Here is a 27,743-nt window from a genome sequence, read left to right on the forward strand (position 1 = left end):
GTGTTTTTAATTTTCTCCCCATTAAAAAAAAATAATCTGCCTGTTTATTTTTATTCCCACATTCTGCCCATTCTCCTAATCTGTTGAAGTCATTCTGCAGCTTCCATGTTTTCTCTATACTTCCTCCACTTACTTTCATGTCATTTGTAAACTTTGCCACAAAGCCATTCATTCTGCAATCCAAATCATTAATAAACAACATAAAAAGAAGTAGCCCCAAGACCGAACCCTGTGGAACATCACTAGCAACTTCCAGCCAACCAGAATAGGATCAGCCTTAGCCACAGATGATCAATTTCTTCTCACACTGCCTCACAGACTGGGGGCAGTGGTGGGGGGCTGGGGGGGGGGAGGGGAGTTGGTGGTGATGAGAGGGGATAAGGAAGAGGTTGAAAAATACAGCAGCAAGAAGGGAGATTATGGGAGAGGGAAGTGTTGGGATACACCCTCTCTCACCTTGTCATAGAGAATGGGATCTGTGAGTGAATAACTCCCATAAGCTCTCAGAAGCCTCAAATGCATTAGACTTGAATTAGACTGGCGAATCTTTGCAACATTCCCTCTATGGCAAATTGAAATATTTTAAGGTAAGGGGTGAAATATATATACAATATTTCAAATGTGGTCTCCCCAAGGCCCTTACAATTACAGTAAAACCTCATAACACTCATTTTAAAACATGGAGCTCATCAGTTTCTGATTATATGATTCGATCTGTAAGCTGCAGAGATGAGGCGGCTTCAGGGCTGGTAATAAATGTCTATAGAAAATCCATTGTGAGAGACAGACAGAAAACAATCAATGAAGAGAAATAAATCAATAATTTCAACTTGATCCAGCATTTGCACAGGTAAAAGTCATTGGTGATATTAATTGCTTATCTTCTCTGTGCCACTGCCAAAATGATGGGAAACACAAACTGGCTGGTTAGAGGAAAGATAATGGAATTGATAATCAAAGAGATAGCCTTCCTCTTCATAGTTTATATGTTGGAAAAAGTGGAAGAGTAACAGCAGGCTCTGATAACCTAGCTTTAAAGCAAAGTTAAAAGCATTCTTCATTGACTGCAACAGAAATATCCTCTCTGCAACAAAACTAACGTTCTTCAGATAGTATCTCCCCGCTACAGTTCCACCTCCTGTTGTTGTTTCAATATCTGATTTTTCCATCTTTGATCTCCAACAGTCACATCCTTAGCTTCATCTCTTTATGTCCATATCTCAGTGAATCCTGAGCTTGGAATGTTGAACCCTTCTTTCACTGAGTTCGTTTCCATGCCTGATTTTTTTCTGGCCACTACCCTTTATCCCAAAGTGTGCAATCTTTCTCCCATCTTCAGTATTCTCTGGTAGGGCTGAAAGTCTCTTCCCTCTGCCATCTGGTGTCTGATGCTCTCTGGACCTATCCCTTGCTAACTGTTGACGCAAAGTTGACCGTCTTCCTACTTCTCTCTTGCAGTCCGAGCTGACCCCATGCAGAACTTCAGCACCAAGAGCCAACCATGACATTCAGTGTGAGTTATAATCCTGAATGTAATTAATTTTTTTCTTCTGTCAGAGAATAGAAGCTTGTCCAGAATAAAAGCAGGGAGTAAGCAAAGGAGAGGAGAGAGCATCAAGCTTTCAGTGAAGGTGACTCAGGAATGTTGGCCTTCTGGAACTTATGTAGGTTGCTGATTGCCTCAGAGGAAAGATTGCCAAAAAGATGGGGTCAGGGTGGGGGGGGGGGTGATGTGGAACAGAGAGAGTCTGTTTTAAATTGAACATTGACTGCAGGAACAGCTGCAGGAAAATGGCTCATTGATTACTGAACCCTTTTGTCTCCTGAACAATAACTACAGAGTCTGCCTAATGTGGTTAGGAAATCACGTGCTGCTCTAAAGGTGAATCAGGACACTTCAGCAGACCATCTGGGATTTACACTGGACAGTTTCAATCGAGACTATAAAGGATATAAAAACCAGCCAAACTGAACAAGTGATGCTCTTTATAGAAGAAGCTGGTCAGCTGCATCTCCTCTTATGCACCATAAATGAACTGATCTCTCATAAGTATCGGCTTGTATCATACATGCCTTAGTACTGACAAGGTCTATCAGTAGGCTGGTCAAAACATAGAAGTAAAAACCTATGGGATCCAAGGGAGTGTCAAGAATTGGATCCAAAATTCACTCAGTTGCTGAAGCAAAAGCGTTATGATGAAGAATCCCTGACCTGAGATGCCATAGAGCCATGGAACATGGAAGGAAATTCTTTTAAATTGAAATGTAGACATACAGCACGGTAACAGCCCTTGCTGCCAAATTACACCCAATTAACCTACAACCCCACATGTTTTGAATGGTGAAAGGAAACCAGAGCAGCCAGAGGAAACCCACACAGACAAGGGGAGAATGTACAAACTACAGACAGCATGGGATTCAAACTTTGGTACCGGTCACTGGTGCTGTTGCAGTGTTGTGCTAACCACTGCACTAACCATGCCATCCATATCTCACTGAATCTACACTGACCGTAAAACACCACATATTAATCCTACAAAATGCCATAAATCCAAACCAATTTGCATCCTGCTAAATTGTGTTAAGTTGGTTTGGGTAAAAAAAAATATTATATACAGACTTAAAAACTGAGGTTATATTGTTTTATATTCTGTTAATATATTAATTAGAATTTAAAATAACAAAAACATAAGAAAAAGGAGCAGGAAGAGGTCATCCGGCCTATCGAGCCTGCTCCACCATTCAATGAAATCATGGCTAATCTGATAATAGGCTAATCTCCACCATCCTGCCTTTTCCCCATATCCCTTAATTCCCTATACTATATACAAATCTATCCAACCTTGTCTTAAATATATCTTCTGAGGTTGCTTCCAGCACTTCAATGTGCAGGGAATTCTATAGATTCACTACCCTCTAGGAAAAGCATCCTTACTCTTGAGGCTCTGCTCCCTAGTTCTGATCTCCTCCACCAGTGGAAACAATTTACCTGTGTAATAGTCAATTCCGCCCCTCCTCCATTTTTGGCTCCAAATCACGTTTTCCATATGACCTATGTAAAAGTCAACTCCCTATTTTTGGCCCCAACCTTCCATTAATCCGAGCAACAGATACTCTGACTTCCCACAAATTTGAGCTCCTGACGCCCGACTTCCCACCCACTAGAGTTCCTGATGCCCAAACATGGATTCATGCCCCGGCCACCTGCCCATTGTAGCTCCCGACACCCCGACCGCAGACCCTCACCCTAGTCACCTGTCCATCAGAGGTCCCGGCACCCACAATGCAGGCTTACCACCTGGCCCTGACTATCAGAGCTCACTATGTCTTGAATGCTGCAGGTACTTACTATAGTCAAAAGTGTGACCCGTGTAAAAGTTGACCCCCCTTCCCCAAATCTTACTCGAAAAATTGGTTCAATAAACTCAAATATGGCATGAATATATACGGGACCTCTATTTAATCTATGCCTTTCATAATTTTATACATTTCTATAAGATCCCCTCTCATTCATTTAAATTCCAGCGAGTACAGTCTCAGACGACTCAATCACTCCTTATAGGCAAACCCCCTCATCTCTGGGATTAACCTGGTGAACCTCTTTTAAAAATCCGATATGTTGAATATTTGAAAAATTAAATGCAATTCATGCAAAGATTAGTTACAGTATTTAAGACAAAAAAAACTCCATCAAAAAAATGTTAAATGCTATAATTGAATCATCTGTTTGGATTTTGCTGTCAAGTACAAGGATGTCCTGAAATTGTGGTGTGTGGTCAAATGTAGAATGCTTCAATACACTTGGCAGTGGTAGGCATTGTGTCTAAAAGAATACTTTATTACTTGGCTTCCCATGGAAGTTCATCTTGCTGAGATTCAAAAATCTCCAGATGTTGGAATTCTGAAACAAAAACCAGGAGTTGCTGGATATCATCCATAGAAAAGGAAACAAACAGTTAACATTTGAAGTTGAACCGTCTTAACGGCCTGATCTGCTATGATTCCAGATTTCCTTTTCTAGTTTTGATGATCTGTGTAATAATTATAGACCTATAGAACTCAAACAGGAAAGCAAGTAGATATTTAAATTTCTTTTTTTTTCTTTTTCTTTGGCTTGGCTTCGCGGACGAAGATTTATAGAGGGGGTAAAAAGTCCATGTCAGCTGCAGGCTCGTTTGTGGCTGACAAGTCCGATGCGGGACAGGCAGACACGGTTGCAGCGGTTGCAGGGGAAAATTGGTTGGTTGGGGTTGGGTGTTGGGTTTTTCCTCCTTTGCCTTTTGTCAGTGAGGTGGGCTCTGCGGTCTTCTTCAAAGGAGGTTGCTGCCTGCCAAACTGTGAGGCGCCAAGATGCACGGTTTGAGGCGTTATCAGCCCACTGGCGGTGGTCAATGTGGCAGGCACCAAGAGATTTCTTTAGGCAGTCCTTGTACCTTTTCTTTGCTGCACCTCTGTCACAGTGGCCAGTGGAGAGCTCGCCATATAACACGATCTTACTTTGGTATTAATTTACGCTTTCAATAATATGTAAGTGCTTCTTAGTATTTATAGATCGTTTTGTAAGTCTTTAATTGTTAAATTAATTTTGAATAATTTTTAAACCGTCTCTGAATATTAGTGATCTTCAATGAGATTTTTTTTTTAAATTCTCATTGGTATAACAGCAGGTGGTAATTTTTTGCCGGCTATTGAAGTATTTTGATACATTTTGGGTGAAGGAATACTTCAATGCAGCATTATCATTCTCTGGGACTGTTCATGCCAGTGAGTTTGGCCCTCGACATCCAGACCCGATCACATGAGGGGGTTTGCCTATAAGGAGTGATTGAGTCGTCTGTGGGGTTAAAGCTGGGTATCAATTCAGGGTAGTTGTCTAGTGCCAGTAGTAAATGTTATCCCTCAGGTTCCTGTTAAATCACTCCCTCCTCACCTTAAAGTTACGTCCTCTGGTTACGGAGTTCCGAACTCTGGGCAAAAGACTTGCTACGTTGTCCCGATCTATTCCTCTAATAAATTGAGATCACCCCTCATCCCCCTCCACTCCAAGAATAAAACCCTAGCCTGCTCAACCTTGCCCTATAGCTCAGGTCCTTGAGTCCTGGCAGTATTCTCGTAAATCTTCTCTGCACCCTCTTCATCATGACAACATATTTCCTATAGCACAGTGACTAAAACTAAACATGATCCCACCACCAGATGCATCTTCCCATCGCCACCTTCTGCAGGGACCACTCTCTATGTGAATCCCTCCTCCACTTATCCCTTCCCACCAATTGGCCCCTTGGTACCTACACCTGTCATTGCAGGAAATGCTACACTTGTGCCCACACCTCCTGCCTCATCACCATTTGGGGCCACAGACAGCTTTTCCAAGTGAAGAATGCAGGGGTCATCTACAGCATCCAGTTTGCTTATAGTTGCCTCCTCTACAATGGAGAAACTAAATGCAATCTGGGAGATAACTTAGTTGAGCTCCTCTGCTCTGTCTGCTGTAATAGTGGGGATCTCCCAGTGGCATCCAATTTCAATTCCCTGCCTCATTCCCATGCCAATGTCTGTCTATGGTCATGCGTTGCCAAACTGAGACCACCTGCAAATTGGAGGAACAGCACCAATGTTTTTATTGATTTTAATAAAGAACTTATATAAACAAAAAGGGTACAATTCAATAAGATAGTATGGACAATTGCATAAACTAAATAAGATATTCTGTATATCACTAACATACATAACTATTAAATCAAATCCATAATTCATATTCTAAATAGTATATACATTTCTTGAGAAAAAAAACTCTAATAATATAAAAAAAAGTGGAAAAAAGAAAATAGTACAGGAGAAAAACTCAAACTCCTTTCCTAACCATGTTACCAGATGTTACTGTAATTAAAAGAAAAATGTAGGTTAAAACATTGTAAGGAATGTGGAAAAGATTCAAGTCTGACAATTTAATTACATTGGAGTAAAATTATAAAGTAAGATAGTGAGTCATAAATGACTCCCATAACTTCTGGAATCTTGTATCTGAATTATTAATTGAATAATGAATCTTTTCCCGTTCAAACAGGACATTATTTCACGCCACACTGATCTTGAATTGGCGAGGCAGCATCCTTCCATTTAAGTAAAATCGCACACACATGCCAAAAGAGAAGCAAAATAAATGGCACGACTCAGAACCAGAGATAAAGAAGAATCAGTTCTTCCCGTTGTGTCAAAGAGGGCCATCAAAGGATTTGGTGTTACATTTAGTTTGAAAATTCCCCCCCTAAAATGTTTCTAATTCAGTCTGTCTTGGTTCTTCACTTCCATTCTCAACTAAGTTCATAGATAATCCAATTGTTAAATTTTCTATGAGAATTTGAGCACAATATAGAAAATATTTTGAATTTCATAATTTTTCTCTCTCGTCCTATTGTACCCAATCATTTTATTTCAACTCTCTTTACATGACGATATTTTTCAGAGATAATCTAAAGAGGTATTCGAACCTTTAAGGATCTGTTCATTGATGGATATTTTGCATCATTTGAACAGATTACTGCTACATTTAACTTGCCCAAATCTCAATTCCTTCGATATTTGCAAGTCTGACATTGTTTTGAATCACGTTTCTAATTTCCCAAGAAAGTTTGAAATGTAGATGAGATTTTTAGCTTTATACCTTCTCAGAAGGTTAAATATTATTATTTATGAGAAATTGTTATGTTTAAATCAGACGTTGTTAGTTAAAATCAAAAATGCTTGGAAACAGAATTTAATTTTGACTATATTGGATGTGGATTGGTTAATAGCTCTTCATTATGTGCTCAACCTTGTCTAAAACAATTCAATGTGGTACATAGAGTACATTTGTCTAAGGCTAAGTAGTCTCACTTTTATTCCCATATAACTCCCTGTATGACAGGTGGAAGAGCGGAGAAGTATCATTGATTCATATGTTCTGTACTTCTAGTCTATAAAAATACTGGAGAGATACTTTATCAAAATATTTTATCAAAAATTTTCAACATAGATTTAACACCTCATATTTTAACTGGGTGCCATCCAATCAGATGGCATTAACTTCTCTGATTTCAATAGGCTCCCCCTCCCCCATCTCTTTCTCTTTCCTCCAGTTCCCCATCCTCTCTCTCTCTCTCTCTCTCTCTCCCTATTCCTTCTTTCTTCCATTCACAGTTGTTGATAGAATCACAGATGGCAATGAGGAGGAGTACAGGATGGAGATAGGTCAGCTCGTTGACTGGTATAATGATAACAACCTTGCATTCAACATCAGTAAAACCAAGGAAATGATTGTGCACTTCAGGAGGAAGTCAGGGGAACATGACCCAGTCCTCATTGAGGGCTTAGTAGTGGAGAGGGTCGTGAGGTTCAAATTTCTGGGGGAGAACAACTCTGAGGATCTGTCCTAAAGCCTCACATTGATGCAATCACAAAGAAGGCTCGCCAGCAGCTCTACTTTGTGAGGTGTCCAAGGAGATTCGGCATGTCACCGGAGACACTTGTAAACTTCAACAGGTGTACCGTGGAGAGTATTCTGACTGGTTGCATCACAACTTGGTATGGAAGTGCCAACTCTCACGACAAGAATAAACTGCAGAGGGTTGTTAACTCGGCCTGCGACATCACAGGTACCAAACTTCATTCCATTGAGGATATCTACATGAGGAGATGCCTTAAGAAAGAAACCTCTATCCTCAAAGACCCCCACCACCCAGGCCATGCCCTCTTCAATTTGCTACCATTAGGAAAAAGTTACAGGAGCCTAAAGACGAGCATTCAATGGCACAAAGACAGCTTCTTCCCCACTGCCATCAGATTCCTGAATAATCAAATAATTTCATGAACTAAATATACTGTCCTACTTCTCAAGCGTGTACTTTTATTTTTTTTTCTTACAGTGATGCAATAATATGGTATAAAATTAACATACAGGTATGATGCTGCCACAAAACACTAACGCACATGATAATAAATTCTGATTCTGATTCTAATCTACCCCTCCCTGGATCAATTCTCAGCTTGTTTCTTTCCTGCTCTCCTATACATGTCCATCTATGGCCTCTTGCCCATTGGCCTGTGCTCCTCTCTCTCCCCCTTCTTCCCTCCACCACCCCCTCCACCTTTTTATTCAACCCCTGCCTGCTTTTTGCTCATACTTTGACAAAGGGCTCAGGCCCAAAACATTAGTTATATATCCTCTGGCCGCTGCAGTACCTGCTGAATTTCTCCAGCACTTTTGTATATTGATAATAGGGGTCTCACCATGACCTTTCAATGTCTATATTCAAATCACTGATTGATGAATGTCAATGAGTTGCAAGCCTTTTTTGATATGCTATCCACCTGTGACTTCAAGGAAATATGTACCTGTACTTCTCACTCCCTCTGCTCTTCAACCTCTTCTTAACTAAGATGATTAACCAGTGCAAATTGGAGATGTTTCCTATTAAAGCCACTGTCCAAGGTTGGTGGAGGAAATGAATGTTTTTAAGGAGATGAATAGACTACCAGACAAGCAGGCAGTGTTATCCTTGGTGATGCTGAGCTATTTGACTCATCCAGAGTGTGGAGAGGATTCCATCAAACTTCTGATTTGTGCTTTGTAGATGGTGGAAAGGTCAAATGGTCACAGGAAGGGGATCAGTTGTCACAAAATACCTATGCTCTGCCTGACCTTTCCTTGGAGCCACATATTTATGTGAAGGACAAATTGACATTTTGGTCAACGTTGATCACCAAAATATTGGTAGTGTGAGGCATGGTGATGGCAATGCCAATGAATGTTAAGAGCAGATGAAAGACTTCCTTATGTTGGAGATGGATATTGATTGATACTTTTGTTACTTGTCTGTATCAATTCATGCCTGAGTATTTTCTAGATTCTGGTGTATGGAGGCAAGAGCTTCCTTGTCGGCTGAGGTTTTATGAGTGCAGTTGAACATTGTGCAATCATCTGAAAACACTACACCTTCTGATGGAGGTGATGGTGATTGCTGAAGCAGCAGAATATATTGTGGCTTAGGACACTGCCCTGAGGACACTCTTTCCAACCCTGTTTAACGCTCACTAAAATCGTGTACAGTACGGGTTGGCATAGCAGTTAGTGCAACACCTTTCCAGCACCAGCAATCGGGACAAGATCAGGGTTCGAATCCCACGCTGTCTGTAAGGAGTGCCATTCCATTTTTCCACCAGCAGTCTGTAGAGAATCCATAAAGAATTCTTCCACTTCTTTGTCCAATGTGTGCACCTTGCTCTTGTCATCCCTTGGTTTGCAGCACTTTGCAAAATGATTCTTCTTCTCACATTTATTGCAGGACTTTCAATAGGTAGGACACATCTCTGGAATATGTCTACCTCTGCAGTGCTGCATTTGGTGTTTGAGCTTACCACTTTGTTTTGTCATTGCTTTGGAAAACTCTAGTGCTCTGCTTCTCTGTTTTCATTGCATGCACTGTTGTGTCTATATTGTGAAGCTCCTTAGCTTGTGCTTGTCTGCTGTCTATTCCCCTACACATATTCACAGCCTTTTCCAGAATCTTTTTTTTTCACGCAACAGTCTTTCTCTAAGTCCATTATTTGGGATTCCACAAACTATCCTATCTTTAATGAGTGAATTTTTCAAATCTCCAAACTTACAGTGTGTGAAGCTCAGCTGAGTATTGGTCAAAGCTCATACATACCTTATTTGGGGTCACAAGAGAAAAAATTGATCTCTCAAATATGATGCTTTTAATTAGAGTGCAATATTTATCAAATGTCATCAGAGTATCCAACATGAAAGTTGTCTCATCAATTTGAAAATTGCTGTAGATGTCCAAGGCATCTTCACCCATCATGTACGGAAACAATGACACTTTCCATTTTCCATCGGTCTCCCCCATTCCACTAGCTTTTAAATAAATGTTCAATCACTATTTGAAGCATTTCCAGTTATCAGCTCGACTGCCGATAACCTGCATTGATGTGGGAGGATTTAACTTATCCATGACTATAAACTATTGCCTTCTCTTACTTACTCAGACACTTCTGACACCATGTTATGCTTGTTCTTTCAAGAAGAATGACTTTACATGGGCTTAACTCAACGGGAATCACGGCATTGTTGGTTGGGAGCTGGTTAAAGTTGATTAAGAGTTAAACCCATGTAAAGTCGTTCTTTGAGAAAGAACAAGCATAAGAACACCGGTGACATGAGGCGCATGTGGAAAACAATCAAAACCATAACAGATCACAGGACAGCCTTGCAAGTTAAAGACAACAACACCTTGCTTCCGGACAGACTGATCTTCTATGCATGGTTCAATGAGAAGAACAGGTTGATGCTGAAGAACAGTTCATGTTACCCTTCTAAATGGGCTCCCTGCATTGCCACTGCTGAGGTGAGGAGAATTCTATTCAAGATGAATCCACACAAGGCAACATACCTGGTCAGGTACTAAAGGACCAAGCAAACTGATGGAGGTCTTAATGGATATCGTCAACACCTCACTGCAGCAGTAGATTGTCTCTGCATGTTTCAAGACAGCCACCATCAACCTTGTACCAAAGAAGGTGATAGTAACAGGCCTCAATGACTACTGTTCTATGGTACTGACAACCATCATTATGAAATGCTTTCAATATCTGGTGATGGAATACATCAAAGTATAATTCCCAGAGACACTGGACCCATTTCAATTCATCTATAGGAGAAACTGTCCCACAGATGATGCTATAGCCTTGTCCCTGCAGTCTGTCCTGACCCACCTGAACATGCACCAGGTTTCAGTTCACTGACTTCAGCTCAGTATTTAAATACTATCATTCCCCATAAGCTGGTGGAGAAGCTGTCCTTGCTGATAGTCAACACCCCTCTCTGTAGCTGGATTCTGAACTTCCTAATGGAAAGACCACAGTCCGTGTCAGCAGCTGAACATCGAGCACCATCACGCTGAGCAGTAGCACACCTCAAGGTTGTGAGCTCAGCCCACTCCTGTTCACGCCACTGACGCATGACTGCAATGCCAGATCCAGCTCCAACAGAAACATCTATTTTGTATATGCCACAACATTAGTTGGCCTCTTCAATAAAAAGATGAGTTACACAGCAGAGAAGAGGTGGAAAATCGTATAATATTGTGCGAGACTAACAATCTGAGTCTCAAAGTAGACAAGATGAAACAGATGATTATGGACGTCAGGAGGACCAGGAATTACCACTCTCCACTACACATTAATAATGGTAGTGGAGAGAGTAGAGAGAACCAAGTTCCTTGGAGTCCACTTAAGAAGTGACTGATCTTGGACACACGCCTTCACTTGTCAGGAAGGGACAACAGTGACAGCACATCCTGAGAAGAATGAAGCAGGCAAATCTACCAGCCACCATCATGTCATCCTTTTATAGGCACTTCTGATTGGCTGCATCACAGAGTGGTACAGTTACTGTAGAGAATTGGAATGGAGGTCAATCTACAGCAGTAGTTCTCAATCATTTTCTTTCCACTCACATACCACTTTAAGTAATTGTTATGTCATTGGTGCTCTGTGATTGGTAAGGGATTGCTTAAGGTGGTATGTGAGTGGGAAGGAAAGGTTGAGAACCACTGCTCTAGACCCAATTGTTACTGAAATATTTTGCTTGCGAAAAATTGTCATTGGCCCATTTCCTTTGGAGTTATGTGCACATAATGAGTCATTTAGGTATGATTAAAACAGTAGTTTTCAAACTTTTTCTTTCCACCCACATACCACCATAAGCAATCCCTTACTAATCACAGTTCATCTATGGCACAGGGAATGCTTAAAGTGCTACGTGAATTGAAAGAGAAAGGTTGAGAACCACTGATTTACAGGATCATAACGGTGGCAGAGGGGATCACCAGAGTCCTTCTAGTGATCTACTGATCAACGCTATCTACTGGGCTCATTGTCTGAAAAGGGCATCCAAAATCATTGAGGACCCCTACCACCCTGCACTCATCATCTTTCAGCTTCTCCTGTTGGGAAAGAGATACAGGAGTAACAGAACCAGCACCATTAGGCTGAGAAACAGCTTATTTTCCATCAAAGACTGCTTTGCTGGGTTGTACTTGTGGAATTGGGTGATAAATGAACTTGAAATTTATGGAGTATTTCCATGAAAGTTATTGCTTGTTAATTAACCAAACTTGCATGTTTCAGATAGACCAAGAAGTCTTGGGATGTGCAATTATTTAAAAGCCAGGTAAACTCTTGCACGATTGAGTAACTGATGTAGGATAAATAGGCCACCTGCTTTGCTTGAGTAAACAGTGGAGTTTAAAGTCCCCAAACTTTAATTTGCAACCAAAGCCTTGAATTCAATCTGGTCAAAATTCCTCTTCAATGCTCACTAAAATCATGTAAAATGTACATTTGCACATTAAGCATACATTCATTGATTATGGATTCAGGGCTTTTAACAGACTAGGATGCTTTGAGCACTTCCCTTATTGCACTGAATTTCCTGTGGTACTGCATTATCTGCAATAAATTGTGTACTATATCGTTAAAAGTGATAAAAATAAAGCTGAGTATCATAAAATTAACAACTAAGTACAGAACCAGCAAAATCTGCATTATTAATTTGTTTGTACACTTCTAAAACTCAATTTATTGGTCTTCAATGTATATTTGATGCGTAAATATTTAAACTATGAATATAAGCTTTAAATTAGGCCTCATTGCATTTGTGCATATCAAATGCTTTCAGTTATAACTTCATTATGAATAATCGGCCTAATTTTTTTTGCAAGGATAAAATTTCCTCATAAACTCTTTCAGTTCTTTTGATGATAGTAATTAGACTGACTTGTGGAAATTATGCTAAGTTTCAGAGTTTCTACCTGTTTTGTGCACAAATGGAGTGTGGTAACTTGTATCATGGTAATAAATATTACCATTTATTGCCCTCAATTAAGGATGTTCTATTTTAGCTCAACTTTTATTTATTTGGCTACAACCTGAAGAATCTACTCGGTCGAAGGTGTGGCAGAAAAAGCTGAAGGAAGCATTCTTGCTGAGGTGTTTTAATACCAACTGAAATACAAGCATATAAAGAAATTAAATAGCCAAATTTAATACGTGAAATTAAGAGATCTTACTTAAAACCTCATTGCTAGCTAGTTGCAGTTTGATTCCATAGTGCTGAGAGGAAAGGTTTGTAACATTGATCAGTACAATTTAGTCACTGCTTCACCATGGGTAATAACATTGAGTGGTATAGGGACACATCTAGTGCAACTGCTGTGTCATAGTTCCAGTGATCTTGGTTCAACCCTGTGGAACTTTCATATTCTCCTGTTATTGACTGGGTGATCCAGTTTCCTCCCACATTCCAAAAATGTGCAGGTTGGTCAGTTAATTGGCCACTGTAAATTGCTCCTGGTGTGTAAGTATGTGGAATCTGGCATGAATTGATGAGGTTTCAGAGAGAATAAAATGGATTGCAGGATTAGTGACTGTAAACCTGCTGTAGGATTCCCTGAGTCTCAGTGACTCTAAGAATTTGCTGATATGGCAGGTAAAATGTGACATAACAGATTGAAGCAGTTGCTCAAGTAGCAGAGACCAGGAAGTTGGTTCAAATGATACCAGATAAAGTAAATGGTGTGTTGTCTTAAAACTAAGGAAATAGTACTTTAAGGAAATAATTAATTCTGTTTCTATTTCTCGGTAGTACTGTGCAAATTTTAATTGGTTAATCATCTTTTATTTCTAAGATACATGTGTTAAAATTTATAATGTTGCAGGCCTGATGTTGGGGCAGATCTGACACATGACAGATATTTGTGGATATAAAATCCATGGACATAAAGCACGTATTTGCATACATATGTTAAAGCAATCCTCATGGCATATGATGCCTCCTTCATCATAATTAATGAAACACCTGCCTGAACATGTTCATTCTGGGAACCCAATTCAACGAAATACACTTAGTTAAAAGTGTTCCTCCTGGTTCTCTCACAAGCCTATCCTTTCAATCTCCACCACCTCTGACTGCAGCAGGTGCACTCACAACCTAAACTTAGCCTGATTTCCGTCTCTCCCCATCTGAAGAATAATGTGATTACCCCCGAAACCTGGACTTGGTGCACTTGATTTTACTACATGAGTCCATTTAAGAACTTCTGTCAATTCCAGACCTGCTGTTGTTCAAAATCTTCCAGATTTCAGAATCATTTTGATTTCAATGCCTTAATGCCAATGCATCGATCCTACCCCCTGCAGTCCATCCCCCCACAGCTGTGGAAGATGGAGGTGATGGGGTGGCCTGGGAGTTTGACCAAAAAGGTGGCCAGCATTGGCTGCTTGGATCTGGCAGCCATGGGGCTGAAGGCTGGACACGAGGTGCAGAACTACAGATGGAGTGGGCCATCATGGCAGTGGAGTTGAGCACGAGTGGCTTTCAGGTGTTCCATCAGCTCGTCGGGCCGGCCATCAGGCACACTCTGGCAGCTCAGTGTCATCTGTCAGCCCCTTCTCCATCTAACTCCTGATGTGGCAGCAGGGTTGCAGTGCTGCCAAGCCCGGAGTCCACGGAGAACCATACTGGATCGTGGTAATGGTTCAATGTGTCAGCAATGGCTGTCTTCATTACCCATAATCCTGCAAGCAGCTGCTCCCTTATTGAGCCAGTTCCTGCCTGCTACTCTCCCACCAGACGTAAGAGATGGTGCCCACAGTGGCGGGGATGGGAACACCGGGTACTGGGGGGAGGGGGCCGTATCTCTCTGAAAAGGGAGAATTTATTACCGGAGATTAATGTTACTTATGAGTAATGTCGTCAAGGCAGATTTTGGAATCGAGCAGAAATAACAGGGTTGTTGTTGTGGGAGACTTCAACTTCTCAAATATTGTCTGGAACCTCTTTATTGCAAGATGGATAGATGGGGTAAAATTTGTCGGGTAGATCCAAGAAGGATTCCTGACCCAGTATTTGGACCTGCCATCTAGAAGAGAGGCCATAATGGATCTAGATCTGGATCATGAGTCTGGTCAAGTAACAGACCTCACAGTGAGGGAGCATTTTGGGGATGGTGACCACTCCCTGAGCATTTATATGGACAAGGCAGACTACATGGTTAATGGTAAGATACTTAATACTGTGAAAGAATAATAGGATTTTGAGGCCCAAATACACTGATCTCTCAAGGTTGCTGTGCAGATTAATATAGGACAATTAACAAGACCTATAGTATGCTGGGCTTTGTTAATTGGGGGGTATTGAGTTTAGGAGTCATGCAGTAATATTAATAATAAATCTCTGATGTGACTGAACTTAGAATATTGTGTAAGTTCTGGACATTACAGGAAAGATGTGAAAGCAATGAAGAGGGAAAAGAGGAGATTACTGGGATGTTGCCTGGATTGGAAAATATGTATTATGGGGAAAAGTTAGCAGAGCTATGTATTTTCTTTTTGTTCTGAAGGAGGATGAGAGGTGATTTAATGGAGGTCCATAAGATTATGAGAGGCATAGATAAGTTGGACAACCATCACCTTTTTTCCAAGGCAGGAGGGTTAGTTTTTTGGAAGGTGTATATGGGTAGGCACCACATCATGGACTGAAGGGCCTTTACTGTGCTGCAATGTTCTATGTTCAATGGTACCGGGACTATCCCATTAAAAGGACATTTGGCTCTCCATTCTCTTCTGGATCACCTCGAAAATAGCAACTCATACATACAGCTGCTCTTCATTGACTACAACTCGGCCTTCAATACCATTGTTCCTCAGTGCTGGTCAAGAAGCTACAAACTCTAGCTCTCCATACCCCACTCTGCAACTGGATCCTTGACGTTCTCATCGGAAAACCACAGTCAGGACAAATTGGAAACATCTCCACCTCATTGATTATCAACACAGGTGAACCCGAAGGATGCATGCTTATCCCACTGCTCTACTCATTAGACACCCATGACTGTGTGGTCAGGCACTATTCCAATGCTATCTACAAGTTTTCTGATGACACCACAGTTGTCGGCAGAATCACAAATAGCAATGAGGAAGTGTGCAGGAGGGAGATAGATCAGCTCTTTGAATGGTGTAATGAGAACAACCTAGTGTTCAATATCAACAAAATCAAGGGGATAATGGTGGACTTCAGGAGGAAGTCTGGAGAACACAACCCAGTCCTCATTGAGGGCTCAGCAGTGGAGAGGATTAAGAACTTCAAATTCTTGGGTATCAACATCTCTGAGTATTTGTCCTGGAACTTCCACATTGATGCATTCACAAAGAAGGTTCGCCAGTGGCTATACTTTGTGAAGTGTTTGAGAAGATTCAGTATGTCACTGAAGACCCTTGTAAACTTCAACTAATGTACTGTGGGGAGCATTCAGGCTGATTGCATCACTGCCAGTATGGAGGCACCAACTCTCAGGACAAGAATAAATTCCAAAAGGTTGTTAATACTTGGCCAGCAACATCACAGGCACCAGATTTCACTCCATTGAGGATATCTACATGAGGCTGTGTTTTAAAAAAACAGCTTCTATCTTCAAAGACTCCCACCACCAAGGCCATGCCCTCTTCATTCTGCTACCATTGGGAAAGGGCTAAAGGAACCTCAAGATGAGCACTCAATAGCAAAAGGACAACTTCTTCTCCACTGCCATTAGATCCCTGAATATTCAATGACCTAAAGACAGTGTCTTACTTATCATGCACTATTTTTTATAGTAATGTTGTAAGATGGTTATAATATCAATGATTGCAGTATGATGCTGCCACAAAACACTTGTTGATGATAATAAATTCTGATTCTGATTCTATTTCTGAGTAAAGGGCAGGAGATTTAGGCGTGACATCTAGGTTAAGGTTCTTACATATAGTTGTGGATGCCTGGAATGCCTTGTCAGGGGTGGTGGTGGAAGCTGGAACAATAGGGGCATTTAAGATCATCTTAACAAGCACATGGAATGAAAAACAAAACGGAGGGCTATGAGGCAGGGAGGGTTAGTTTTTTGGAAGGTGTATTTGGGTCGGCACAACATCATGGGGTGAAGGGCCTGTACTGTGCTGCAATGTTCTATGTTCAGTAGTACGGGGGCTATCCCACTAAAAGGATGGACAGTTTCAAATTTCATTATAATTGCAGCGGCAAGAATGTTCCAAAATTTGACACTGAGGTATGATGGATATGTTGGAACAGGTTGCCAAGTGCTGAACTAAAGTTGTAGATTATGAAGAATGTCAAGAGATTAGGGAGGAAATTGCAGATTACAGAGACCATTAATAATAAAGAAGAAACATAGATGGTAGATATCTATGCACAAATAATGATGACAACATAGTAAAGAGTCACAACGTATTTGAGAGCCACAGTGTAGGCAATAGTGATTACAAATAAAATAATTTCTTTTATAAAGACTTGAAATGAATGTCATTGATGTAAATGTTTCTTTTAAAACTCCTCTGCAGCAATTTGTTATGTTGCAACATTACCATAAATCTTTCTTCAAGTGACAACTATTATTTCTTTGCTCTCTATTTCATTCCTATCCATCTTAATAGGTTTCACTAGTAATATCCTTGCACAGAATCAACAATTTAAAAAGAAGTTACTATATATTATTTTATAAGACATTCTTGAGAATCGTTGTCTGGATTCTCAAATTAAACTGTAATCTTTATAGTCAGTCATTTCAGGAACTCTGACATTCTGCATTGTTTAATGCATTTCCTTAAATATCTGTCTTACTGAACCATTATGAAGACCCAATATGGGAGCCAGGCTGGAGATACTCAAACAATGATTTATAAATGATCCCAATACTAAAGGGAGAAATCTGGTCAGGATTCATAATTAGAGGAGCTCAGAGGAGGAAGAATAATTGGATTATGCTTGTAAGATGCAGACTTACTGCCAGAAAAGAGAATAAAGATGGATGACTATCATTTTAACATTAAAAACAAAATAGGGGAACATTTAGTAGAAACAATGGCAGCAAATGTAAACTGCTGTAGACATTGTTTCATTTTCCTTAACTCCAGCCACAATTTGCTATCTTCTATCATCTTTTAAGATCCCTGATTAACAAATAAATTTGCTCTGATTTTGTCTCCACAAATGATTCTCAAACATTTCTATCATTTTCTGTCTTTATTTCAGATAGCTGGCATCCAGAAAAATCAAAGTAGGATGTAACAATGTGCCATTGAAAATCAAATTCAGTAATCAGGTAAGGTTGTTTTGAAAATAACTCAGATTAAATCAGTGTTGCTTCAGACTTAAATTTCTATTTCTTATTAATATTACAGAAAACTATATCCTTTTGAATTGAACCGAATTTAGATGTTAATATGAGAAAATATAATGTTCAGAATTTCAGAAGTCAGAGGTGGATAGTCGATGGAATGCATTCTGCCTGGAGGTCCATGACCAGTGGCACTCTGCGGGGATCTGTTTTGGGACCCCTGCTTTTTGTGATTTATAAAAATGTAAGATGAGGATATGGAGGGGTGGGCCAGTACGTTTGTAGATGATATGAAGGGAGAAGGTGTTATGGTTGTATATGTTACTACAGAATATAGATAGGATGCAGAATTGGTCAGAGAAGTGGCAGATGGATTTCAATCCGGATAAGTGTGAAGTGATGCATTTTGGAAGGTCGAACCTGAAGGCAATGTATATTATTATTGGCAGTATTTGTAACAATGTGGAGGACAGAGGAATCTTGGGTTCTAGGTCCACAAATCCCTCAAGAATTCCACACAGATTGATAGGCTGGTTAAGAAGGTATATGATATGATGGCCTTCATTAGTTGGGGGATTGAATTCATGAGCCGTGAGACAATGTTGCAAAAGCTTGGTTAGATCACACTTAGAATATTCAGAACAGTTCTGGTCACCTCATTATGGGAAAAATGTAGATGCTTTGAAGAGGGTCCAGACGAGATTTATCTTGATGCTGGCTGAATTGGAGAACATGCCATAAGAAGCAAAATTAACAAAGCTAGAGTTTTAAGTTTGGTGCGACAAAAGAGGGGAAGTGACATAATAAAAGTATACAAGAGCAGTGAACTGGAATTCACTGTCTACTCTTCCCCTGGTTCCACCCTCACCTACCCCAATATAAACCTTGGTTTCCCCGGCTTAACTCAGATTCACTTGAGGACTATTGTGTCTACTGGCCATTCATTGTAAGCTATTAAAAGCTTGTTTATACTCCTCACTTGTCTCTGAGTGCAATCAGTCGCGCTACAATTTTAATTGCTTACTTGGAAATGGAATGGAAGCTTTGTTGAAGCCAGGCATGCTCCAAATACACCCTCAGTCCCCTAAGGCCCCGGAGGAATTAGCCTACTGGCTGGAGTGCTTCCAGTTCTACCTGATGGCTTCATGACGTCTTCAACTCGAATAGTCTCCGGAGATCGGTACTTCTCTTTTGAGTCAGCCCCAAAGGGTACACTGTCATCAGAGACTGTGCTACCTATGAGTCGGCCATAGAAGGTTTGAAGGCCCGCTAAATGAGACCCCAGAATGACTCTCTCAACGTCAGCAGCATCTGGGTGAGTCGCTGGACGACTATGTTCTTAAACTGTGGGCCCTGACCAAAAATGGCACTATGAAGTGGCCATGGCTTGGGTAAGAGTGGAGGCACAAATCTGGGACACTCTCATGGCAGGAGTGAGGTTCAGGTACATGAGGCAGCGACTGCTAGAGTTGGGGAAGAAAGACTTGGACAGCATCCTGGAGCTGATGAAATTGCTCGAACAGGCCCAACTAGGAGCTGACAACCTCATGGGTGAAAGCGACACCTTTTCAGAGTACATGGTAATTGTGGCACCTGTGAGCCCCACAACCCCAGCACCGACAACTGCAGCCACGTGTGACTGGGGATACTACTTTTGTGGATAGACACAGCACCCCTGCACCTGATGCCCCATGAAGGATTCTGTGTGCACAAGATGCAAGAAGCAAGGGCACTGGGTAAAGGTCTGCCGGGCTAAAGGGATCCAAAGAGGGTGACCATGTGTGCAACCCCTGAATCATTGCTCGACCTTTTCCTGAGTCCCAAAGGAGTGACCTCAGCCTCTCCATGCTGTTTCCCACAGAGTCTTGAAGTGCCTCATGGCGGGACTCGCAACCAGAAGTGAAGCATCATGGGAAGCCACAGTGGCCATCTTGCCGCATCTCAAGGTCGGTGCCACCTAGTACTTCATTGGATCAAGATGGAGGGCAGTCATCTTGCTGTGCCCTGTGGTTGACGCCATCTTGTCTGCCCGTGGGCCAAAGCGGAAAGTGTCAACAACAGCATTGGGAGCGATGGCGTTTCCGGAGCACTGGCATTGGTCATCCTGGATCAGGCAATACCTCACCAATTGAATAACTTAATGATGGAGGTGAGGGTAAACAGACATTTGACTGATTTCTTAGACACTGGCTCCACGGAGAGCTTTATAAACTCTGCGATGGCTCTGTGGTACAACTAAAGTGTGTACCCATCAGACTATCATATTTTCCTAGATTTGCACTCGCACTCTCTGACAATCTAGGGGTATTGTATAGTACATCTAACTGTAAAAGGGGGGAGGGGAATTTTGTAAGTTCCGATTGTACATACTGAAGGATTTGTGTGCTCCTGTGTTGCTCGGCCCAGACTTCCTGTGTCACCTTAAAAGCATGACCATGGAGTAAATTGGCCCACTCACAGTTTGGAACAGAAGATCCTAAAAGCCAGATTCCACATGTAGTCTTTCCACCCTAAATATTAACCCCCCCCCCCCAACTTTTTCCGAATCTGACTCCCGATTGCAAAGCAATAGCTACAAAGAGTAGGCAATGCAGTAGAGGGGAAATCGGGAATTTATTAGAGCTGAGACACAACAGCTGCTCAAAGAAAATATCATTGAGCCTAGCAACAGCCCATGGAGATCCCAGGTAGTAGTGAAAAGGGAAGAAAAGTCCAGGCTAATGATTGACTATAGCCAAACAATTAATCTTTTCACAATCCTAGATGGCCTCTCCCTTGAATTTTGGACATAGTAAACAAAATTGCTTCATATTGGGTCTATTTGACCATCAACCTGAAAGCTGCATACCTTTAGTTACCGATCCATTCCGAGGACCACCCCTACACAGCATTTGAGGCAGATAGAGGGCTCTATCAGTTCCAGAGTGTTCCTTTTGGCATCATCAATGGAGTCTTGGTCTTCCAGAGACAGGTGGACCAAATGGTCGATGAATACAGATTGAAGGCCACCCTCCCTTATCTCGACAACATCATCATTTGTAGACACTCTCTGGAAGACCATGACGTTAACCTCTAGAGTTTTCTCCACATGGCCAAGACACTAAACCTAATATATAACTCCAGTAAGTGCATGTTCCGGTCAAAGCATCAGGTGATCCTGGGATATGTGGTGGAAAATGGCGTCCTTGGCCCTGACCCCGATCAAAGATGCTCCCTGTTAGACCTCCTGATCCCGAGGACCATGAAAGCCTTAAGGAGGTGCCTGGCTTCTTCTCCTACTACGCCCATTAGATCCCTCATTATGGGTCTGACCCCCTCTTAAAGTCTACCTCTTCCCATTGTTGGCTGAAGCCCAGGAAGCTATTAACTACATTCAGAGCTACATCACAAAGGCCACCATACATGTGGTGGACGAGATTGCACCCTTCCAGGTGGAAAGTGATGCCTCTGACATAGCTCTGGGCGCTACTCTTAACCAGACGGGTAGGCTGGTTGCCTTTTTCTCCTGCACCCTACAAGGCCACAAGCTTTGGAACCCATCTGTGGAGAAAGAGGCCATCAGGCACTAGAGGTATTACCTGGCCAGCAGAAAATTTACACTACTCTGAGGAAGATATCGGAGGTGGCATTTATGTTTAATAATGCAAAAAGGGCCAAAGAAAAGAACGATAAGATCACTAGGTGGAGGTCAAACTCTCCACCTATAATTACAATATAGCATACAAGCCAGGTACCTTCAATGAACTTCCGGATATCCTGTCAAGAGGAAGCTGTGCCTCTGCACATACCAGCCAGTTGCAATCACTGCACGATGAGTTTTGCCACCCAGGCATCACCCACATGGCTTATTTCGTTAAGGCATGTAAACCTGCCCTACTCCGTTAAGAACATCAGGAAATGACCAGGTCCTGCCAGGTCTGTAAAGAATGCAAGCCACATTTCTACCACCCCGACAAAGCATACCTGATAAAAGCATCCCACCCCTTCAAACGACTCAGTGTTGATTTCAAGGATCCCCTCCCTTCCGTCCACTAACAGAAATATATACTTTCTCAATATCATCGACGAGTATTCACATTTTCTGTTCGCCATCTCCTGCCCAGACATGACCACTACCATGGTCATCTGGGCCTTCAACTCTATTTTCACTCTGCCTGGGTATCCCAGTTATATCTATAGCGACTGGGGTTCATCATTTATGAGTGAAGAGCTACGCCTGTACCTGCTCGTAAGGAGCATTGTCCCAAGCAGGATGACTAGCTATAATTCCTGGGGGAAGTGACAAGTTGAAAAAAAAATCATTACTGTATGGAAGGCCATGAAATTGGTTCTCTGGTCCAAAGCCCTTCCAGACTCACCCTGGCATGAAATCCTATCCACAGCGCTCCACTCCATAAGGTCGATCCTCTGCATGGCGACCAATGCAACTCCTCATGAGCTTATGTTTTTGTTCCAGAGGAAATCAACATCCAGACTACACTCCTGGCTTGGCTGATGGCATGAGGGCCAGTCCTGCAGAGAAAGCACATGAGGAGGAGCAAGACAGACCCGCTGATCGAGGGGGTCCACCTGCTGCATGCCAACCCAAGTATGCCTACGTTACATACCGTGATGACAGAGAAGACACCATCTCAATCAAAGACCAGACACCTGCCAGATCTGAGGAGCCACTGCTTGGGAAGTGGACCAATTCACTCCGCAACCAGAGCCAGTGCCCTGTACCACAGGGGGTCCAGGAAGTTCGGGAAGCCCAAAGTCCTCCAGTACTGTGGATCTCGACCAGAATTACCAGCCCCCCTTGACAAACTTAATTTGTAACTATTTGTAAAGTATTCGATTTTTGAATGAATGGTCTCTGTTTTCACCCACATGCTCAATTCTGAAGGAAGGGGTGAATGCAGTGAACTGGAATTCACTGTCTATGTAGTGTTCAGATGGCTGACTCCTCCCCTGGCTCCACCCTTACCTACCCCAATATAAACCCTAGTTATCCTGCCTTACCTCAGATTCACCTGAGGACTATTGTGTCTACTGACCATTCATTGTAAGCTATTAAAAGCATATTTGTACTCCTCACTGGTCTCTGAGTGCAATCAATCATGTTACCATAAGATTATGGGGGGCATAGCTAAGTTGTACAGCCAGCACCTTTTGTCTGGGCCGACATTAACAAAGACCAGAGGATATCTATTTAGGGTGAGTGGAGGAAAGTTTGAGGAAGATATCAGAGGTGATTTTTTTTTAAACAGACAATAGTGGGTGCCTGAAATATTTTGATGGGTTTGGTGGTGGAGGATGGAACAGCAGTGACATTTAAAAGACTCTGATAGGCACAAGAAAGAAAGAAAAGTAAAAAGTTATTAATGTGAGGTAGGGAAGAATTAAATTGTTGGAGAGCAAGTTTTCATTGGCCTGCACAATATCATGTAATCTGCTCTAATGTTCTCTGTATCTATGAAATGTTTAGGTCCTTATGAAATAGTAAATTTTTTACTCTTTCACTAAAATGAGAAACAGAATACTGGAAGAACTCAACATGTTAATCAAGCATTGTGAGTCAATACACAAAAGTGATGGAGAAACTCACCATGTCAAGCAGCATCAATGGGGCGTAAAGGGTAACCAATGTTTTGGGCCTGAGCCCTTCATCAAGGTATGATGGAAAAAAAAACAGGTAGGCACCTGAATATTTAAAACCAATATTTTGGTCAAGTATTGGAACTGAGAGGGAAGAGAATAGTTTGTCAGTATATCAGAAAAAAAGATGGGGTGATATAGAGGCTGGTGGGTGATAGGTGGAACCAGATAGGGAGGAGATATTGGGCAAATAAAACCAGTTGAGGGGGGGTGGAGGGGAGAGAAGGAGGTGAAAAAGGAGAGAAGAAAACTTGATGGATGGGTGAATGTGTGTTGGAGGAGATCATCAGGTATGTGGGTTACCTCAAACTAGAAAATTCAATTTTCAAACCAGATTCTAGAACAGTGGACACAGTAGGACCATTCACATTCCACTATAAGTATTTCCGATGCCATCAGTGTTCTGTGGTTAATAAGGGATTGCTTAAAGCGGCATGTGAGTGGAAAGAAAAAGTTTGGAAAACACTGTTTTAATCATACCTAATTGACTCGTTATCCGCACAGTTTTGTAGCTCCTAAGGAAATGGGCCAATGACAATTTTTCTCAAGCACAATATTTCAGTGACAATTGAGTCTCGAGCAGTGGTTCTCAACCTTCCCTTCCCACTCACAGACCACCTTAAACAATCCCTTACAAATCACAGAGCACCATACAAAGGTCCATTCCATACTTAAAGTGGTATGTGAGTGGAAAGAAAAAGGTTGGGAACCACTGGTCTGGTATCTGGATTATTTTTTGTCTTCATACCTTTCCCTCCATTTTGCTTACCTGAGCAAAGCAACAGAATATGCTTTAAATAAAAATCGATGTATTCACATGGTCAATGTGCCTAGAACGAAGCATGGCACAAAAAAAGAAGGTATCTTACATCTTAATGATGCCAAAAAGTGGAATGGAGATTTCCTTTAAAAGGGAAATAACAAAAAAGGCATTATTATCTCATCATACAAATGTTCAGTTTTAGTTTAGAGTGATATAATTTGAGTCCAGCTAATCTTGCAGAAAATATCAAGTAAAAGTTCACCAGATATACAGTATATCGAGTGTTATGCATTGCATTAAGTGGGAGGGAAGGTGAAGGATGGGGGCAGAAATGGGGAGGTGGGGAGGGGAGGTGAAAGGGAAAAGAGAGGACTCAGCAAACAATGTAAAGGGGAGGATTGTTCCTCTATAATATAAGTCCATAAAACTATAAATAAAATTTTCAAATAAAATTAATTCACATATTGTAGCCACGCTACTTGAAAGAAGACACACACAAGTTGTGCAGTCAGGTTAAGTTCTGAGTTTTATTACGGCTCAGGCCTGACTTTTATACTTTCACTCTTCCCTCCATGCCCCCCACCCCCCCGGCTGATGTCACAACATGCATAACAAAAGTGGGTTTCCCATGCGTGGGTACTTTCCTGCATAACAATGCCATTTTTCACCACACGCTGTCCCTGTCTGTTGGCCATTTTGGGGTCGTTGGCCTTTAAGCAGCCCTTGCCATTCACCCACTGTTTTGCTTGTTAGGGCCAGTGCCACTGTGCGGGCTGCTGGCCTTTGGTTGCACTTACTGTCTGGAGTGCCGACTCGATCGCCGCGGCAGTGGCCGACCACATAACTCATCACTCACCCTCCCCCCCCCAGAACCGGCGATATTATCCTTGGTGCCCAGACACAAAGTCTCTGCAGCCTTTGGTGGTCTGCCTCCTCGGCATGGTGCTGGTGTCTTGACTGGTGCTATGGGTCCAGGTGTGTCGGCTTTGCCTTGCCTCCTTCCTCCAGCTCAAACGTGACCCCGTTGTTGCGGATGACCTGGAATGGACTCTTGTATGGCCTCCAAACCGGTGGACGATGTGGAGACCCTGCGAATGTAAATATACTCACAGTCCTGCAGGTCTTTAGGTATGTTGTTCTGTGTCTGTGTCTGGAATCGGGACCAGGTTGCCGACTCTTTCCCTTAGCATGCTGCGAAATGCTGTAGAGTCGTCCTGCTGTCAGCCTGGGGATGATACAAATTCTCCTAGGACCAGCAGTGGAGCTCTGTAGATGAGTTTGGCTGAAGAGGTGTTGAGGTGCTGTGCGGATGCCCAACAGCGCCCATGGTAGCTTATCTAGCCAGTTGGGTCCTTGGAGTCTGGACGTGAGCAGAGGTGCCTGTGGAAGCGCTCCACCAACCCATTGGACTGTGGGTGGTAAGCTGTTGTGTGATGCAGATGGGCACCCCACAGGTTGCCGAGGTCAGACCACAGACTGAAGGAGTACTGTGACCCTCTGTCAGATGTAAAGTGGGACGGTAACCCAAACTGTGCCACCTAGGACAAGATGAGGGCCCTGGAGCATGAGGTTCTGGATGTGTCTGCCAGAGGGACTGCTTCTGGCCACCTGCTGAAGGGGTCGACCATCATGAACAGATAGCGGAAATCCTTGGATACTGGCAAGGGTCCTACTGTGTCCACGTGGGTGTGGTCGAACTCTCATTCTGTGGGCTCGAAGTGCTGAGGTGAGGTCTTGGTATGCTGCTGTACCTTGGTTGTTTGGCACTGTGCGCATACATTCACCCACCTGTTGTCCTCTTTCTGCAATCCATGCCACACATATTTGATGGCAACCACCTGGACCATGATCTTGATCGATGAGTAAGCCAGTCTTTGGACGGAGTCAAAAACCTGTCATCTCCAAGCCACCAGGACAATGGGTCTGACCTGAGTGGTGGCCAAATTTCACAGGAGGGTGGTGTTACCTGTGCTGATGAGATGTCCTGGAGCTGCAGTCCCGATATGGCAGTCCTGTATTGCCGCATCTCTTCGTCTTCCTGCTGCACTTCCTCCGGTGCCACTGTCCACTCCCCTTGAAAGCGCTTGAATAGTGCATTGACCACCATGTTATTCTTGCTGGGGATGTGTCTTACATCTGTGGTGTACTCTGAGATATAATACAGGTGTCATTGCTGGAGGGCCGACCAGAGTCCGAGATCTTAGCCAAGGTGAAAGTCAGGGGCTTATGATCAGTAAAAGCTGTGAAGGACCTGCCCTCTTGAAAGTACCTGAAATGGTGAATGGCTAAGTAAAGCACCAGTACCTCTCTGTCGAAAGAGCTGTAGTTCAGTTCTGGAGGCCACAGATGTTTGCTGAAGAAAGCCAACAGCCATCAACTTCCTTCAATCTGCTACTCCAGAACTCTACTGATCACCATTCCTGAGGTATCAACCGTCAAGGCCGTTGGAATGTCTGACCTTCGATGTGCCTGGAGAGCGGCATCCACCAGGACTTCCTTGGCCTTCACAAAGGCTTCCACTGACTCCTTGTCCCAGGTAATGTCCTTTGCCTTGCCTGCCATCTGGGCGAACAAGGGCCACATGATCCAGGCAGCTGAGGGGATGAATCTGTGATAGAAATTGATCATCCCCACAAAACCCTGTATTCCTTTGGTTGTGTTGGGTCTGGGGAACTTCTGGATGGCCTCCACTTTACTGGATAGCAGTGTGGCTCCTTCCCTGGTTTTCCTGTGGCCCAGGAAGTCGATGGCCTCCAATCCGAACTGGCATTCAGCTGGGTTGATTGTCAGGCCAAACTCGCTCAGTTGGGTGTAGATATTGTGGAGGTCCGCCATATGCCCTTGTTGGTTCCTGCTCACCACCAGGATGTTGTCCAGGTACACAAAGGTGCTGTCTAGGTCTTGGCCCACAGCGTCCATGAGTCGCTGGAAGGTCTGTGTGGTGTTCTTTATCCCAAATGGAATTCAGAGGAATTCAAAGAGGCTGAATGGGCTGATGATGGCATTCTTGGGAATATCATTGATGTGTACTGGGATCCGATGATATCCCCACACAAGGTCCACCTTGGAGAAGATTCTTGCCCCTTGCAGGTTAGCTGCAAATTCTTGGATGTGTGGCACAGGATACCAGA

General features: G+C 42.6%; 2 long non-coding RNA genes across 5 annotated transcripts in view; one reads left to right on the plus strand and one right to left on the minus strand.

Annotated features, from left to right (window-relative positions):
* The window catches only part of LOC138760127 (uncharacterized), a 40,667-nt gene extending 17,388 nt beyond the window's left edge, over positions 1-23,279 (plus strand). Inside the window, exons 2-3 of the long non-coding RNA XR_011355444.1 lie at positions 18,128-18,197; positions 22,669-23,279. This is a non-coding gene — a long non-coding RNA (uncharacterized lncRNA). The remainder of the gene's footprint in view (positions 1-18,127; positions 18,198-22,668) is intronic.
* The window catches only part of LOC138760126 (uncharacterized), a 30,751-nt gene extending 6,609 nt beyond the window's left edge, over positions 1-24,142 (minus strand). For 2 of the 4 annotated variants that reach the window (XR_011355442.1, XR_011355440.1), the window contains exons 1-2: positions 23,800-24,142; positions 22,571-22,724 (exon numbers count right to left, since the gene is read on the minus strand). This is a non-coding gene — a long non-coding RNA (uncharacterized lncRNA). The remainder of the gene's footprint in view (positions 1-22,570; positions 22,725-23,799) is intronic. The other 2 variants (XR_011355443.1, XR_011355441.1) reach the window with 1 other exon arrangement.
* Positions 24,143-27,743: the final 3,601 nt, after the last annotated feature.

This window comes from Narcine bancroftii, chromosome 4 (assembly GCF_036971445.1).
Source record: "Narcine bancroftii isolate sNarBan1 chromosome 4, sNarBan1.hap1, whole genome shotgun sequence".
Taxonomy (NCBI): domain Eukaryota; kingdom Metazoa; phylum Chordata; class Chondrichthyes; order Torpediniformes; family Narcinidae; genus Narcine; species Narcine bancroftii.